At 38.5% G+C, this 16,074-nt stretch overlaps 1 long non-coding RNA gene across 1 annotated transcript in view; it reads right to left on the bottom strand.

Moving 5' to 3' along the window:
* LOC120440051 overlaps positions 1 to 16,074 on the bottom strand; it is a 57,197-nt gene that overhangs the window by 30,005 nt on the left and 11,118 nt on the right. Inside the window, exon 3 of the long non-coding RNA XR_005612923.1 lies at positions 3,897 to 4,019. This is a non-coding gene — a long non-coding RNA (uncharacterized LOC120440051). The remainder of the gene's footprint in view (positions 1 to 3,896; positions 4,020 to 16,074) is intronic.

The following is a 16,074-nucleotide window of genomic DNA, read 5'->3' on the forward strand; positions in this document are numbered from 1 at the left end:
AATCTCCATGAACTAGACATCAGAGAAATGCACAGAAACATCAGTGATACACAATTTATATATTGCATGCTACAAATGTGTCTACTTGATGCTTGATACTGAGCTGTTTGTCAGTGTGCGTACAGGATTGTAGTCCCTGCCTGTGAAGATTCAGAGTTGTATAAACCTGGCTCAGATGCTTGGAAGAAAATCAGATAATTCCTTTGAAAATCCAAACAGCAAGCTGATGCTCGTTTGTGCTGCCAACTCAGTTAATGTTCTGTGTCTGAGCGGGTTTTTTTCTTTCCCATGTAATATTTGTAAATCTTGTCTTGATCAACCACAGTAGCACAGAGATGTCACAGAGAGTTGTTTACAGTACAGTTGGAGAGGATTAATCTCTCATCTTTCCTAGCTTGGGGGGGTCATGACAGGAAATAGCAGTACTAGTTATTGGTAAAGATTTAGCACATTGTAGTATTTATAAATCCCCATCCTCAAGTCCAATTATTGTGGTAAATTTCCTTCTCTCATAAACAGCACTGCAGCTTAAGCAGAATGACAGACTTGGCAGAGCAGAGCAATGTTTGTGCAGTGGACATCCAAACGCAAGATCATCAAAGGATTTATGTGGCGCACAGATCTGAGCATGCGACTTGGAACTAAGCTTTAAACCACAATAAACAGACTATAGGGAATGCAGAGATGAGTCGCAGCGAATGAGCAACAAAGGCGAGGATGGGCCAACAGTGCCATGATAACCTTTGAGCACCTGCACATTCAGACACAGCAGGGTAAATGGTTTAACATGCATCCCAAAACACTAGGCTGCATTTCAGCCAGTGTTATTAGAGATCTGGTAAAAATTGATGGAAATATGAATGAAGTAATGTCAGATTCTAATCCATCATGCTATAAAGCATCAGATTGACAATGGCTTCATTTTCCAACATAACAATGATCCCGAAGACATCACCAGTACAGTAAAAGAATACCCAGATAGAAAAATAAACAAATAAATAAAAACAACAACACACGCAGTGGAACACTATCAGTCCTGGATTGGCCTTACCAGGGCCCAACCCTAGAACACTAGCGTGCTCTAGGGTTGCCATGCATCTTCCAATTAAAAGATGCATGGCATACTGAAATACTCTTCTTTTATCGTCCAGGAGAATTATTGTTTAAAGCTTGCCTAAGTGAGTCCTGGCATTGTAGAAGACTAAAGGTAGCCATACCTAATATCCGGTCTTTAAGTCTGACGTCATTAGCCATGTCTGGGCCCAAACTACACTGCAGGTCCCTAAGTCAAACAAACACTGCGGCATCACTGAGAGTTGAAAAACTGTCTAAATTCTTTCATCTGCAATAAAATGATTAGTGTGGCTGCTCTACCAGGTTTAGCAATTAAGTTTAACATCCAGACATCCATGAAAACAGAATTTATGAAATTTAACGGAGTTAGAAGTTAGCTCGCTAGTTTCCATCTAAACATAATATATCATGTTCTGACTGAGAGATTTCTGAAAAAAATTAAGATGTACAGCTCTGCTATAACTTCCGACATAAATGAAAACAGGAAAGTAAACACCAGTGATGTTTGTAGGGTTACTGAAGTTGGGCTAGCTGATATATAATGATGTGCTTTGTGATCGCTAGCGACACAGCTATGTTAGCATAACATAAACACAATGAAGCTGGAGGACAAACGCTAACTTTTTTCCACTCGATAAAAGTTAACATGAGGGTTCCCGATGGTTAGGGACAAATGTAACTGCATGGCAGGATGCTGTAAACTTCAGTCAGGAGAACAACTGCAATATAAGGTTAGTCATTAATATACTGCTGCATGGGCTGGGCTGTAGTTACATCGTAAGGTTTTAAAAACTGAGCTTTAAAATGAATAGCGGTAACAAAAACCGAGGGAGGCCGACAGTGATCACTGACTCTTTTAAAGGGTTTGTTGAGATTAAATAGAACAAGATACCAAGCATTAAAACATATTAAAAACACAACAGGCTTAATAAACGTAGAGTCGGTTGGGCCTGGAAGCAGGATTCATCACGTCATCACTTAAAGTCCGGATTGACTTTCAAGCTTGTTAGAACTGTACAAACTCTGTTTGTGCATAATATACTGTATTCCCATTCATATTTGTGCACGTTTCAATATATCATTGCATCTATTTCCAATTTTCTCAGCTAAGCAAAGACATGAGGTGTGGTTCAAGACATTTTTCCACAGCGGTGCAAACTTTTACCACTGTTCAACACGCTTTTAGTTAAATTTAACAGAGATAAATGTTCTAACTCAGATTATTCCCTTAAATCTTCCACTTTGGGATTATTGGGTTTATTGAAAGAGGTAATAATTTCAGTTTTGTTCCTTTATCTCTATTGCACTGGAGGCGAAGTAGAAACCAATATCCCCAAATTTTGGACACCACCCAAAATCTCTGCTACAATTTCCCTGTAATATGGCTGTCAACTTTTTTTTCCCCCCGTGATTCTACTTTTTGCGTATATACCAGAAACCCTGATTCAATCATAACCTCTTTCTTTAGAAACTATCCTAAACACTACTTTATGTTATGGAGCCTGGGGAGACTTTAAAAACAGTCTCTCTCTGTCCCATGGGTTCTTCGGCTCAGCTTGCAAGAGCAACCCACTGTCAGAGTGGGAATCCTCTGAGAAATAACCTCCTCACTGGGACAGTTCACTCACGACTGAAGCTGGCAGCTGAAGTGCACATGTAAAAGCTTTTATGCAGACACCACAACAAAAAGCGCACTCCTGACTGACAGCACGTGGTGCAGGTGCTGTGGTTTACAACCTTTTAAGTTGCACAGCCCTGCAGAAAACAATACGGTTTCCAAAGTACGACTCAAAACTACACTCATATAACTACACATCCAGGGAAACACACAGTCAGAAACAGTACATTCATGTCAAAGTGACACACAGGCAGAGCTCCTCTCTGCTTCACTGAGCACTGAGCACCTGAGTCTCTGGCCGCTTGCCTGGATGCTCCGGTTTAGAGACGGATCTTCCAGGAAAAACTGCAGCAAAATCAGATTGCTTATCCCTCTGAGGGGGGGAGAAGTGGGTTGGATCTACCTTTTATTACCTCTCTAACACTGCCCACCTATGGACAACAACACACAAGGCACTGTGAGTCTGTCATGTGGGCTTTCATCCAAAACTCAAACAGGAACTCAATGCTTTCCTACAGGCTTCCTTTCAACCATGCACTAAAAATCAGATCAGCAACCAACAGGCTGTCGTTGATGTAGACCAACCGGGAGACATCACTGATAATCCGAGAAGATCAAAAGGACAGAGCAGAGATGCTGTTTGAAGGAACGGCTTATGCTTAAACCATTTCCCCAGTCCTGACATTTGATATGACTACTAGTCTGTACCTTCAGGTGTGTGTCACAAACGCTCAGCTTCCATCAACAAAAGCATTAAAGTGGAGGGCTGAAATATCACTGCTGAAATATCCGTGGAACAGGCGATGAGAGGATGAGCCAGAGGACGGCTGAAAGGCCTGCATGCTTTTCTCATCCTTTTTATGAGGTGTCTCACTCATTACTGTGGTGAGCATGAGTCACCATGAATAGCTGAAATCACTGTGGGAATAAGTGCTACATTATGTATTTGTCTATTAAGCATGTGTGGATGTATTTTGTAAAGACAAATTGCAATGATATGAAAGGAGGAAGGCTGCTGGTGTATATTGATTTTTTTGTAGCTCAATCAAAGCAGAAGAATGAAGCAGAAAAGTCATTAAGAACGAAATCATTCTGCATGCATCAATATGCATTTGCTTTTCCAAGGCAGCCAGGCACTACTTACACCTGGAGGAAATATGTATTGCACAGAAAATCGGTGTGATGGGTAAACTGGTTTTATTACCCAGAGCGTGCAGCCAGTCATCAGTCAGCGGGACGCCATCATTTCATCTACAGTGTAAATGAAGCCTGGATGAGTATCCTGTGGACAGGGAACATATCACCAGTCCTGCAGGTGCTGATTTCCCTTTGGGAAAAAAAAAAAAAAAAAAAAATCACAAAACCACAGTGAGATGAAGGGATGAAAGATTATTAAACTATTATTTTAACAATATGTGTATCCATATTAGCCAAAAATATGTTTGTCTTAAGTAGGCGTCGCTCCAGGATGCACACAGTTAATTTTTTTTTTATAGAAAATGAACATTAATTTTACTTTCTTACCAAATCCAGAAAATGCCTTTAATAAGATGCCATAAGAATAATAAAGCACACTGAAACTGATGTAAAACCAAAACGTAATTAGAAAATACAACTCTTTAATCATTCTAGTTTGCACTACTGTTTGTCTGTACTCCTCCTGCCGTCTCGTCTTTCTCCGCAGAGGGAGGGTAGACGTAAACCACAGTCGACATGTGACAGCACTGTTAGAGGTCTGATAATCGACATGAGAAAGTGTGAACATGCAAATGACATCAAGCTGCACAGAGGTAAACGTCAGGGTTAGTGACCTCCCTCAGAGGAAACCCTGCAGTCTGACAAATGTTCTTCCCTGCCTTTCTGTCACTAACTGTTACCTTTACTGTCTGCCTTTAACTCACTCCGAAATATCCTCATCCTTGTCTTTGCTTTTATTTCTCTTATTTCCCCAAAGACGATATGCACTTAAACGAGCAGGCGTCCACATTTTCATTTCAGCAAACATATTTACTGTCAATAACCATATGGCTACCTAATTCAATCAGTTGTTTATGGAAGCTCATGGGAATAAGCATGACTCTGACATGTTAAATAATATTCATAGCTACATGCTCAGATTTGCTCTAGTATCTGCTTTTCCAGTTAACATGAATATATGAATTCTCATTTGGAAACAAAACCAGTTGAGGCCCCAGTTGTGGAAAACAGGCAGGAGTCAGGACGAAGACACAAGAAAAACAATGTAAATAAGATGTAGTGCACACTTTCCAGTCAGCTTATTACTAAAATGTTCTCAATCCATTACAAATAATCATTATTTATGAAATCTTCTGTGTATCATATTAAACCAGAGTTGACTATCATAAGAGAAGAAAAAATTACCGTTAGTCTAATGATATAAATGAACTGTATTCCAAATAAGAGGATGTTTTATGGTTACATTAATTCTCTGTGTGCCAAAAAGACCATGTAAGAAAAAAAAATGTGCAGATTGAGACCGTATTTATGCAACTGCAACAGACGGATAATATGTTCGAGTGGAAACCATAATTGATGCTTTCATATAAATTATGCTCCTTTTCCTTTCCTTTGAGATACTTGAACAACTTTCCAGATATGTAAAGTTGTTCAAGCTAAGGCTTAAAAATATATACTGTGAAGTAAATATTATGTTGGAAATTACTTTTTAAATAATAAAGAGGCAAACTTTAATATGATTTCTTGATAAACCTTTTGGTGGAATGTTCCTGCTAGTCATATTTTTCAGTCACGAGTCTTCCCTTCATGATTACAAATCCTGAAGCTACTAACTAGCTGTTGTGAGGTGAAATTACTCCCCTTCAGCAGAAGAGGCTAGTGATAATAATAAGGATAATAATAATTACATTTTAATTAAAGTTAATTTCAGTGTCTGAAGCTGGATTTTATAGTGTTCCCGCCCTCGATGTCTCGATGTTAGGTAATGCAGAGAAGTTGTTCTTTGAGTTGTGTAGGAAACAGTGAGCACTCTGGGGGTGGGATGAGGGGAGGGAGTCTTAATTATCACAGCTGAGCGCGCAGCACAAACAACACTACTGCACAGTCACTATGAAGAATACATTGCTATCTTATAGTGAACCTCACTGCTGCTTCTACGGCTGTATATCTGATACAGAAAGCATATAGGTGGGAGTTTTTTGCATATTTGATTAAAAAAAAAAAAAGAACAAGACTGCAGTCACCATATTCCGTCTTTGCCTGTTTTCCATGTGTGTTGGCTTTTTTTGCCAGATAGTTCTTGCTGACACTGCAGAGATCCAACTGTGTTTGTTATTTAAATCATTTTTCAAGCTGAAAGCCAAATAATATCTGGTTTCAGCTTCTAAAATCAAACAGACTTGCTACTCTTTGTTGCACCTGCCTCTGTTTTACACTAACAAATCTGTCTTGTTGCTTTGATTGTATTTAATTTATTATGACAGTTGAAATAAATAAGTTAAATCAGGAAGCACAGCAGCTTACCGTTTAATACAATACAAACAGTCCAGGTTTTTGTCGGCAGCCTTATTAGAAATTCAATCCATGGAGGAACCATTACAGAGTTCAGGCACATTTAACTCCCGTGAGTCTGCCAAAGCCTCAGGCACAGTGCCCCCTCTTACTTTAAAATAGCTCTTCATATTTCAAAAAGATTATTTCTTTTAAATTATCTCTTATAGCGACAAGCGTTCGCCTCACAATTAATGTGACACCACAGGCAGGTAATTCTGCTAATTTAGCCTTTCTGGTCCAAGGAGCTGTGCAGTACAATAATTAAGCCAGAGTTTTAACACCGGATTCTGCCACATCCAATAAAAGGAATTGTGGTACGGTCATCCCAAGACAACCTAACCGAGCCCTTGGTCGGATCTTCAGATTGATATTAAATGGTTTCCCTGTGGTGCCACGAGCCAGCATTATTAAACAGGTCAGACTCAAAGAGAAGGTGTTGTGTTGCTGCTATGGATAAGTATAATATGAACCACATAAAGTTCACAGCGTGTCTATTGGAGTGGTAGATTTTATGTTAAAATGGTGAAAGTAAACTTCACACCAAGCCACACACATCGAGTTATCCGGAGCTACTTTTTTACCCTCATGATGCTCGATATTAGAAGTTATGTAACCCTCCCTGATGCTCCATCTGTTCACCTCAGCTACTACTCTGGAAAAAGAGATGAATTTACTCATGCATGCACCTTAAAAGTACTTACAGTGGCTTCCTGTTTGCAAAGACACAAAAGAACACATGCCCAAGGGAATGAAGATGAAATGAGGAGGAGGAGTCAAAAGCTTGAATTTTCCGCAACCCCCCACTCCTGATCAGCTGTTCTCCCCTCAACACTCGGTCACGCTTCAGTTCAGGCATCAGCCTCACGTCTCCAGAACAGATGTGATTTATCAGGGCACGTCTCTCCAGCAGCCCACCCACCTCTGTACCCTCCTAGCATCACAACCAGTGAACTTCAGAGGATATGCAATAACTGAAGTTCAGTGAGGCAAAAATGTACTCCAAAGATATGAAGGGAAACACGTACAGCACAAATATCCAATAATTTGTATAGCTCAAAGAGCAAATGTATGAACTCTAGCTGTATAACTTTGGTAATGCTACGGTTACTTATGTTAATATTACAATACCTTCAAAACAATATGAGTTGATGCCAAAGAGCTTGATTTTGGTTTCATCTGACCACATCAATTTTTCCCAAGCCTTCTTTGAATCATTAAGATATTCACTAGCAAACTTCAGACAATACTGTACATGTCCCTTCATGCTCAGGGGGACCATGATGGCGTACTGTTACTAACGAGGTTCTTGCTGACTGTAGTCCCAACCGCCTTGAGATCATTAACAAACTCCTCCCCATGTAGTTTTAAGCTAATCCACAACCTCTCTCATGCTCAGGACCCCATGAGGTAAAATTGTGCATTAAGCTCCAGACTGTGGGCAGCTGATGGTTAGTTTACATTTCTTCTATTTCCAAATAACTGCAGCATAATGAGTTGAGATCAGGAGTATCCTTAATAGACCAATTGTAAGTTGTGAGCCCATCTGTAGGAGCAAGAATTCTGGCTGGGTTGTGCGAGGTCAAATACTTATTTCACTCAATGACATACTAATCAATTTATAACTTTTATGCATGTTTTTTTCTGGATTTGTGGCTGATATTTTGTCTCTATTGCTTAAAATAAACTTCCATAAAAATATAAGACAGTTTCTTTGTAAGTGAGCAAGCTTAATTCAGCAGGGAATCAACTAATTATTTCCCCTAAAGTTGGTTTAATAAGAGGGGACATCCTATTACCAAAAAGTTTCTACTTTCTGTAGATATTGTCTAATGTCTGCAATCACTGGATTTAACTAATGCTGAGAAGCTTTTTTAGATCACCTGGGGATCTTGTTTGGAAACATCATTGATTTTGCCCTCTATGCTCTCATTCCTCTATAAACAAATCTTAAAAAAAAAAAAAAAAAAAAAAAAATCATGTGCATTTGCTTCATTTAGAAAACGTGGTATGAGTATGGGTAAAAACATACTAGCTCTACCAGATATTCAGTGGAAGAAGTTGGTAATGTAGATAAAAGCTTGAAAATTAAATAGGAAATCTTGAGGAGGCTACAGAGAGCGATGCAAGTCATTTTCCTTCACTCTTTGGAACAAAGACCTCAAAGGTGCTGTGATGCTGTGAGTTAATCATCCCTGTGCAGCAACCTTCATTAGTATCTCTGAGAATCGATGAACAAAAGCTCAAGCAAAATGAACCCTCGACATCTTTCCAAGTATCTGATTTATTTCGTGAGAGTCACAAAACTACTTAAACTATTGAGTGATTCAAAAGTCCCAGAGTGGGACGTGAGAGATCAAAAACAAAAATGCTTCAAAAAAAATTTAGAATTATTTAGTCAATATTTTTATTATAAATAATGGAATTCATTTTAGATTAATACTTTGATTGGTACACTTTTCAGTGTAAACAAAACCGTATTAAACTTTGGGTTACACTTTATAGCATTAATAATAATAGTAAATAATAATAATACACTAATAAGCAACAGAGTTCAAACACCTGAGAATACTACAGACCAACAAATGTGATTTAAGCTGAATCCATGGAAACAAACGTCCTCAAAACCTCACAAACCTCGTTGTCGCAGCAAGCCTGGACTGCTCAAAGTTCTTAGTTTATTATGGTTCTCATAATTTGGCCGTGAGCTGAGGTAAGCTGAGTAAGGAGGGTTCTCAGGGCTCAGGGCCAATCACAGCTCTTTTATGCAGCTACCAAGCACAATGAAAGAAAGCACAAATGCACCAATGCCCATTTAATTCATTCACAGTTTATGTCACATGTTCAAAATCAGTGTAGTATTTGGTCCCAGCTTTTCCAATTTAGACATAATAGTATACTAAAACCTCCTGACATTCACACATACAGATATTATCAATAAGTGCAACAGTTACCACACCTGGTGTGTACAAACTATAAACAAGCTTTAAACTGAAAAATTTTCAAAAAAAAAAAAAAAAAAACCAACAAAAAAACAACAACAACAACAACAAAAACGCATCATTACAGATACAGATATATTATGGACACTAATAAGGGTTTAATGAGTATATTTTTCTGCAGTTATATGGTAGCTACCTAAAGTCATACTCCATTAGATAAGTGCTGCATACTAACCACAGCTGGGCACTAAAGCAAAGATAATTGTCACAAAATAACTTTTTCCTCAATAGGAACCTGAAATACAAACAATATGTCTGTAGAATTTATTCTGTCGATGTTTTGACAAACATGTCTTGCATTCAGATTTACTTCCCCAATTCTCTGACATGCATTTAGACTTATCCTGCTGGAGTATAAAACATTGTCCATAACCACACTACCAAAAAGGTGGAGCATGACTACAGAAGAAAGAGGTAGTTCAATTCCAGAGTATGCACCCACAAGCCAGTAAAACACAGTGTTTACTGTGAGTCTAATACATTTCTGTTAATGCCATAATCCTCAAACTGGGACTCATCAGTAAAAAGTCTTTTTTTTCCTGTCATCTGCTGTGAAACGCTGGTGTTCCTTAGCCCATCACAACATTTGACCTCATTTCCCTCTTTTGTGGTTTAGAGGTTGTATCTGATCATCTCAGAAAACTAGGCCTGCTTTACTTAAACCTTGTGCAGATATAAAGCTTTCTATATGTATTTAACAAATTCTTTACATGCAGTGAAGTTGCTTTTCTATCTGTTTTCCAAAGCTTTATGTATCGATTTCATGATGGTGTAGTCACTTTTTATCTGACTATTCATGCTTTGGATGCAACTGATCCAGTTTTTGTAAAGTGCTTTATAGTGCAACGCACTGCCTGTTTGACTGTAGTCATGATTTGATGCCTCTCTTGGCTCAAAACAACACTTTATCTTCTGACACTTTCCCTTACATTCAATGTCACATTTCTCACTATCACAGTGCTACTTGATATGAAATCTTTTGCAGAAAACTTGAGAAATAACAGATGAACAACAGCTGTAGGTTGAATTAGTTATCAGAGTGTCTTCTGAAGTCAAGCTTTCTTTCCACTAATGCATAAGGAAATGTGGCAGCTTCTAAAAAAAGACTTCATGTGTGTGTCAATGGTGCTTAATTGTTTGAGTAGTGCAAAAAATATATATGTATTTTTTTTTTTTTTTTTATTTGCATCAAGTCATGACAGAATCTTAATGTGGCCTCAGATTACACAGTTTTAATTCAACATCAAATTATTCTGTAGTTTCTTGCTAAGAAAGGACAAATTTACTTTCAGAGCTTTGTTGTATATACTTTATTTGCAACCTTACAAGTCTTCATACTTGCCTTTCTTGGGGTGTTACTTTTTTTTCTTTGCACATCGCTGCCACCAACTGCCAATTACTGGAAGAGAATGAAAGCTTTTTCGCTAATATTTGGGCATTTAAAAAACAGAAGCCTCCGGGTCAGCATCTCCCTTGGCAGCAATATTAGATAGCAGGCATTGCTACTGTAATAGATGAACTAAAGCTTTGCAGTGCAGTGCTAATTAGAGCATGTCATAGTTCTTATTAGCCTACAGACACATGACACACCATCATGTTTTTGACAAGCCAACATATTTTTATTACAGTGATAGATTCAATTAAGACCCCTGTTGAGTTATAAACGGTGCCTGTCAGAAAGTTGAAAAAATAAGCCAACTTGAATTTCTGATTTTTGTACCGATAGTTTTGAAAAATGCTATAAGTGTAGAGGTGAAACAAACACCAAAAATGTACTGTACATAATTTTAGTTCAGGGTTTAAAGATCCAAGTGTGTCTTTTTAAAATGTGTATTTTAATTTTTAAAATCTTTCAAACTCTGGGAGCCAGCATAACTGTTTTCAAGACAAGAAAGGAGATGGTTGTAAATATTGGTCCAAGCTTGCAGATGCTCATGTCAGAAAAATAAATCAGCATGCATATTAGCAACATGTTGGATTATTGTCAAGACTTGAGCCATTTTCAGATCTCATTTTTCCAACCTGGTCCTCTGTGAGATGATACTGTCCCTTCTGCAAGCAACTAATCAGTGTTTAGACATGTACGCCATACAGATTTATTTCCCCTGAGCACACCTGCATTACCTATGAGAGTATGATATGCACAGTCCTATTTGCAGAAAAGATAAGTCATTACCATCCTATGTTCTCACACAAGTCTCTTGTGTAACAAGTTGAAGCCTGGGGTGTCATTTTGTTCAACTGAGTCATGAGGATGAAAACGGCACTCTAATGTTCGCCAGAGGCAGCTTCTCAAATGCATGCACATGCAGTCATGTTCGTCCCTTAATCCCATGTATTACAATGGCATGTCAGCAAAGCAACATGCAAATAAATAACTGCGCAACCTTCATTGTGTAATTCTCTATTCAAACTGCCTATGTCTATCACCTGTACATCCACACAAAGCTGAAGAACAAAGCGTGGGCTGCGGTCTGCACTGACAAAGCCCGAGTGAAACGGTGTGTCTGAACTCTTCCCCACTCCACCGTGGGAGTGGGTGAGGAGCAGGGGTGATGCAAGCTCAGGCAGTGGCAAATTCTCATTTCCCTGCTTCAAAAAGCCAGCAGCTCTGTAGTGTTTCGTGCCCTGCCAGTCGAGGCTTTCCCTCTGCTCCACTGGTGAATACAATCTGACCCAGAATCCACTGCGGGGGAGCGGCAAGCGCAGACTGCAGGGATCGCCTTCTGTTCAGTCTCTGCTTTCATGTGGAAGTGAGAGTGGGCATTTGTCTATGGTAGTAGCTGAGTGGGTGTAGGGTTTCAATGTGATACTCGCTACAAGTATAATTAAAGCAGTAGGATAATTAGGCCTGCAAAAGTCTGTCATTCCCATTTTCACTTCTCTTTGACTATTTCACTCACAGATACGGTCTACATCACCACCCTCCGTCTTTCACTTGTCTTTCTTCCAGAGCTCTGTCCTACTCACTCACTACTCACCATAGTACAAACTGGACCCGCTACCAATCAGTAATATTTGAATAACAACTATAATGAAGAAAAATGCTTCATTTGCACGTCTTAATGTTCCTGTTTATCAAGTCTGACTATTTTGCACAGCATGTGTTGTTCTTTAGGTGATTAACTGTGTCTCACTGCCAGCCCTCAGTGGTTTCACCAGACACAGAAAAATATGATGCTTTTGGTGAATCCCCCTCTTACTGCAGAAAACACGCTGAGAACTGACACCCAGAATCCACAAAAAACACATTTCTGACTAATAATTAATTGTCTTTATGAAATTGCTTGTAAGAGAGATCTTACAAGCAATTAGTAAGAGTTTTATATTGTAAAGGCTCTATAATATTAAAAAGAAAATCCCAACATTAAGAAAATCTCCTATGAGCAAGCACTTGGCAACGGTGGGAAGGAAGAAATTCCTAAATTTTGCATCATAGCTATTACCACTTTCACCATTTTTTGGAGTATGAAGTGATTTCTTGGCTGGAGTGCCAAGTTAGCTAGTAAGGAAAGTGAATCCAAAGCAATGTTTCACATAAAGCTGCATTATAAACTAAAAAAAAGTAGAGAAACTTGTGCTTGGTATATCATTTCTTTGTTATAACAATGCTTCTTGGAAATATATTTTATACAGTTGGAAAGCCTGTTTCTCCCCCCTAAACTGTGCCATATTTGTAAGGAAAATGCATTTGTAAAATTGATAAATAACAATATAAGTAGTTTTTATGCCTTTCCAGGAAATAGCTGGAAATAGCATAAAAGTTGCAATTTTTTGCATGTCAATAAGTGAGGTAAGTATTTAATCCCCTATAACCTGCAAACAGATTGCCATCTCCTGACCTCAATTTGCTATGTGAATAAAGCTTGTCCTCAGAATTAGTTTTTTCCATTAAGTCCTCTCCACCACCATGGGCAAGACCAAAGAGCTGTCAAAGGACATCAGGGACAAGACTGTAGACCAGCACAAGGTGAGAACGAACTACAAGACCATCAGGAACAACTTTGGTGAGGTCTGTTTTAGCAACAGAGCTATGTCAGTTTCATTGGGGGGGTCAGAGTGTAATTTGTTTCTGCTGTAAAGTTGGGCATTTTAATATGGGGATCAGCCACAAGTGCAGTTTTATTTCTAAGATTCGAGAGATCTCATTTAATAACTGCATGTAAAAGTATTCACACAACCCAAAACAGAACTAAAAATGTACCCATATGGAAAAGATACATATAAATCTTATAAAGTTTGTATCTGTCTTGAGTGAAACTTGTATGAAAAGCATACAAGAGTGAAAACAGATATAATATCCCTTGAAAAATTATATAAATGAAACTTGTACGTTTTGGATACTTACTAAAACAATATATGAAAGTAATGAGAAAGTGGCCACTTTCATGAGTAAATCATATAAGCCTTATATGATTCACTATATGAAGCAAGCCAAATCTGATGCAAGTCTTTTATAAGTTTTTTCTATTTCTTTTCCATATGGGTAAGCTTTGAGTGCAGTAAACTTTAGTCTTTTTTCTCTTTTCATGCTCAGGATCATTAAATTTGATCCTTTGACGTGCATGCAGGAAAAACACTTGACATGCTGCATACACATTCATACCTAATGTGTATCTAACCTGCGTGGAAAACTTGAGTTGTAAGTAACAGATTAACAAATACTTACGGATAGTGGAAATTTTTCATTTGCACTGCTAAGCTTTAGCTGCTGCTAAACAAGTAGTTTATATACAGAAAATCTTTCCAAAAAACTTTTCATTTAGGTTACTTTTACATTTGCTAATATATTCCAATTCACTTGCACCTCTTCGTGCATCACTGTCTATGAACGTTGCTTTGGTGACTACAAAAACATTTGGAACGAAGGAGGGCTTCAACTCAGCCTTTGAGAGTTTTCATAACATCCCAGAGCCAATTAGGAAAGTTCTGCTGCAACAAAGTTGAGATGAAACCTTCTTCCATCATATGTATGCTTAGCATTACTAATGAATGCCACTCTAAAAATGTAAGGGAAAAACTCCAAAACACATTAACAGCATTGCACAGAACCCCCTACAGCCGATTTATGGTGTGAGACTCAAAGATAACTGAACAACAAAAGTCTCTAAATGACTTTTTTTTTTTACATTAATATGTTAATGTTAAAATTTTGACTGCAGTTTAAGGACAGCTACATGCACAGAGGGAGCCTGCAATAAGCACACAGGAAAACCATGAGACACAAAGCAATCAAAAAGATCCTTATATAAATATGCAGGTGCATACTAAACGAGCATGGCACGGGCTTCTTGTGGGACTGTGTGTTTTAGTGTGTGCTGGTAAACCGTGACAGTGACTGTGACTCATTTGGCCCTGGGTGGCCCTGTCAGGCCTCTTTTCTTGCCACTGACTGAATGCTGCTGGTTCTGTAAACATAGACAAATGTATCCTACAGGAGTGCCGCCCTGCAGCTCCCCCATGCCTCAAACTAATGAATTTTTAAAGACAGCATCAATCAAACTGCAGGCCAGATCAATAGACCATAGAGTGGATTTCGTCAGCGCTGCGGAGAGAGGTTTTTGGTATAAACATTGTTTCCACTGTCAAGCGACAAGCACCCTTTCACTTCAGCCAAGCTCCACAGTTACCAAGGCAGTCAACCAAGAGTATAGCAATAGGAGCAAGGCTGCTCTGTCCAGTAATAGAATCTTATTAAAGAGCTTAAGTGCTTATGATGGCAGGGTGTCTTCTAACACAGTACTGTTTGTCTGGCAACATGGTTAATTAGGACATCTGATATCCACTCAGTCAGACCTTCACCACAGTAGCTATTGACCATCATCCATTTCATTTAATTAGAATTACAGCTGAGCCTGGGCCTGTCCAGCAGTGTCATTAACTAGCAGCGTACCAGCAGCGATTTACCAAGAAATCAACACACATTTATTTGGATGTTTGAGTATTTGGTACAAACTGAGCTACCATACACAGAAACACTGACAGTTTTTTTTTTCTTCTACGTCATAGATGGCAAACTGTATTTGTGGCTACAGATGCAATAAATGGGTGGAAAAAAAAAAATGAGAGATATAAAACTTCCAACATACACAAGTGGAAAAGGCATGTAAACCTTCAGTGATAAATGTGAAGGTAAAATTAGGATTAAGCGTTTTCAGTGGAATGTCAGTGACGTGTGAGTGGGTACCCTGCTTTTAAGTAGATAACACCGATCTATAAAAAAAATGTCCAATCTTCACAACACATATCTAATGATGTGAATCGTGGCATGTCACTTCAGAAAGTGGCTTATTTTTGTTAGGCTGGAAAAGGTTACAAAACCATAACGAAAGAATCTCGACCAATTTGCAGTCAGACTGTGTACAAATGAAAGAAGTTAAAGTCCTTTGTTAACCTCCACAGAAGTGGTCGGCGAACAAATATGACTTCAAGAGCAGGGCTTCCAATAGTCTGGGAGATCACAAAGGAACCCAGGACAGCTTCAAAGCAACTAAAGGCCTCTCTAACATTGTATAATTCCAGGAGACTGCTGTCCATCTGCAGATTTCTAAAGATTTCCCTTTTAAGAGCCAGATTGTTTGAGCAATATTTTCTTTTAAAGTGAGGCTAAAATACAACTTTTTAGGCTTAAATGAGAAGCAGTGGAAGGAAAACACTGCAGTCTAGTAGCGTTTTCCTTCTTTGAAACCATTCCGTAAGTGGCTTCGTTATGATTTGTTTACGTGCTGATGCATCTGAGCCAGCACTACCTGCCATCACTCAATTTTAATTAAAAATGAACAACTTAAAGGTAATGAAAGTTGTGCTATAACAACACAAATCACACAAGCTATTCCACTAAAAAATGGTTAC

Source organism: Oreochromis aureus, linkage group 4, assembly GCF_013358895.1.
Source record: "Oreochromis aureus strain Israel breed Guangdong linkage group 4, ZZ_aureus, whole genome shotgun sequence".
Taxonomy (NCBI): domain Eukaryota; kingdom Metazoa; phylum Chordata; class Actinopteri; order Cichliformes; family Cichlidae; genus Oreochromis; species Oreochromis aureus.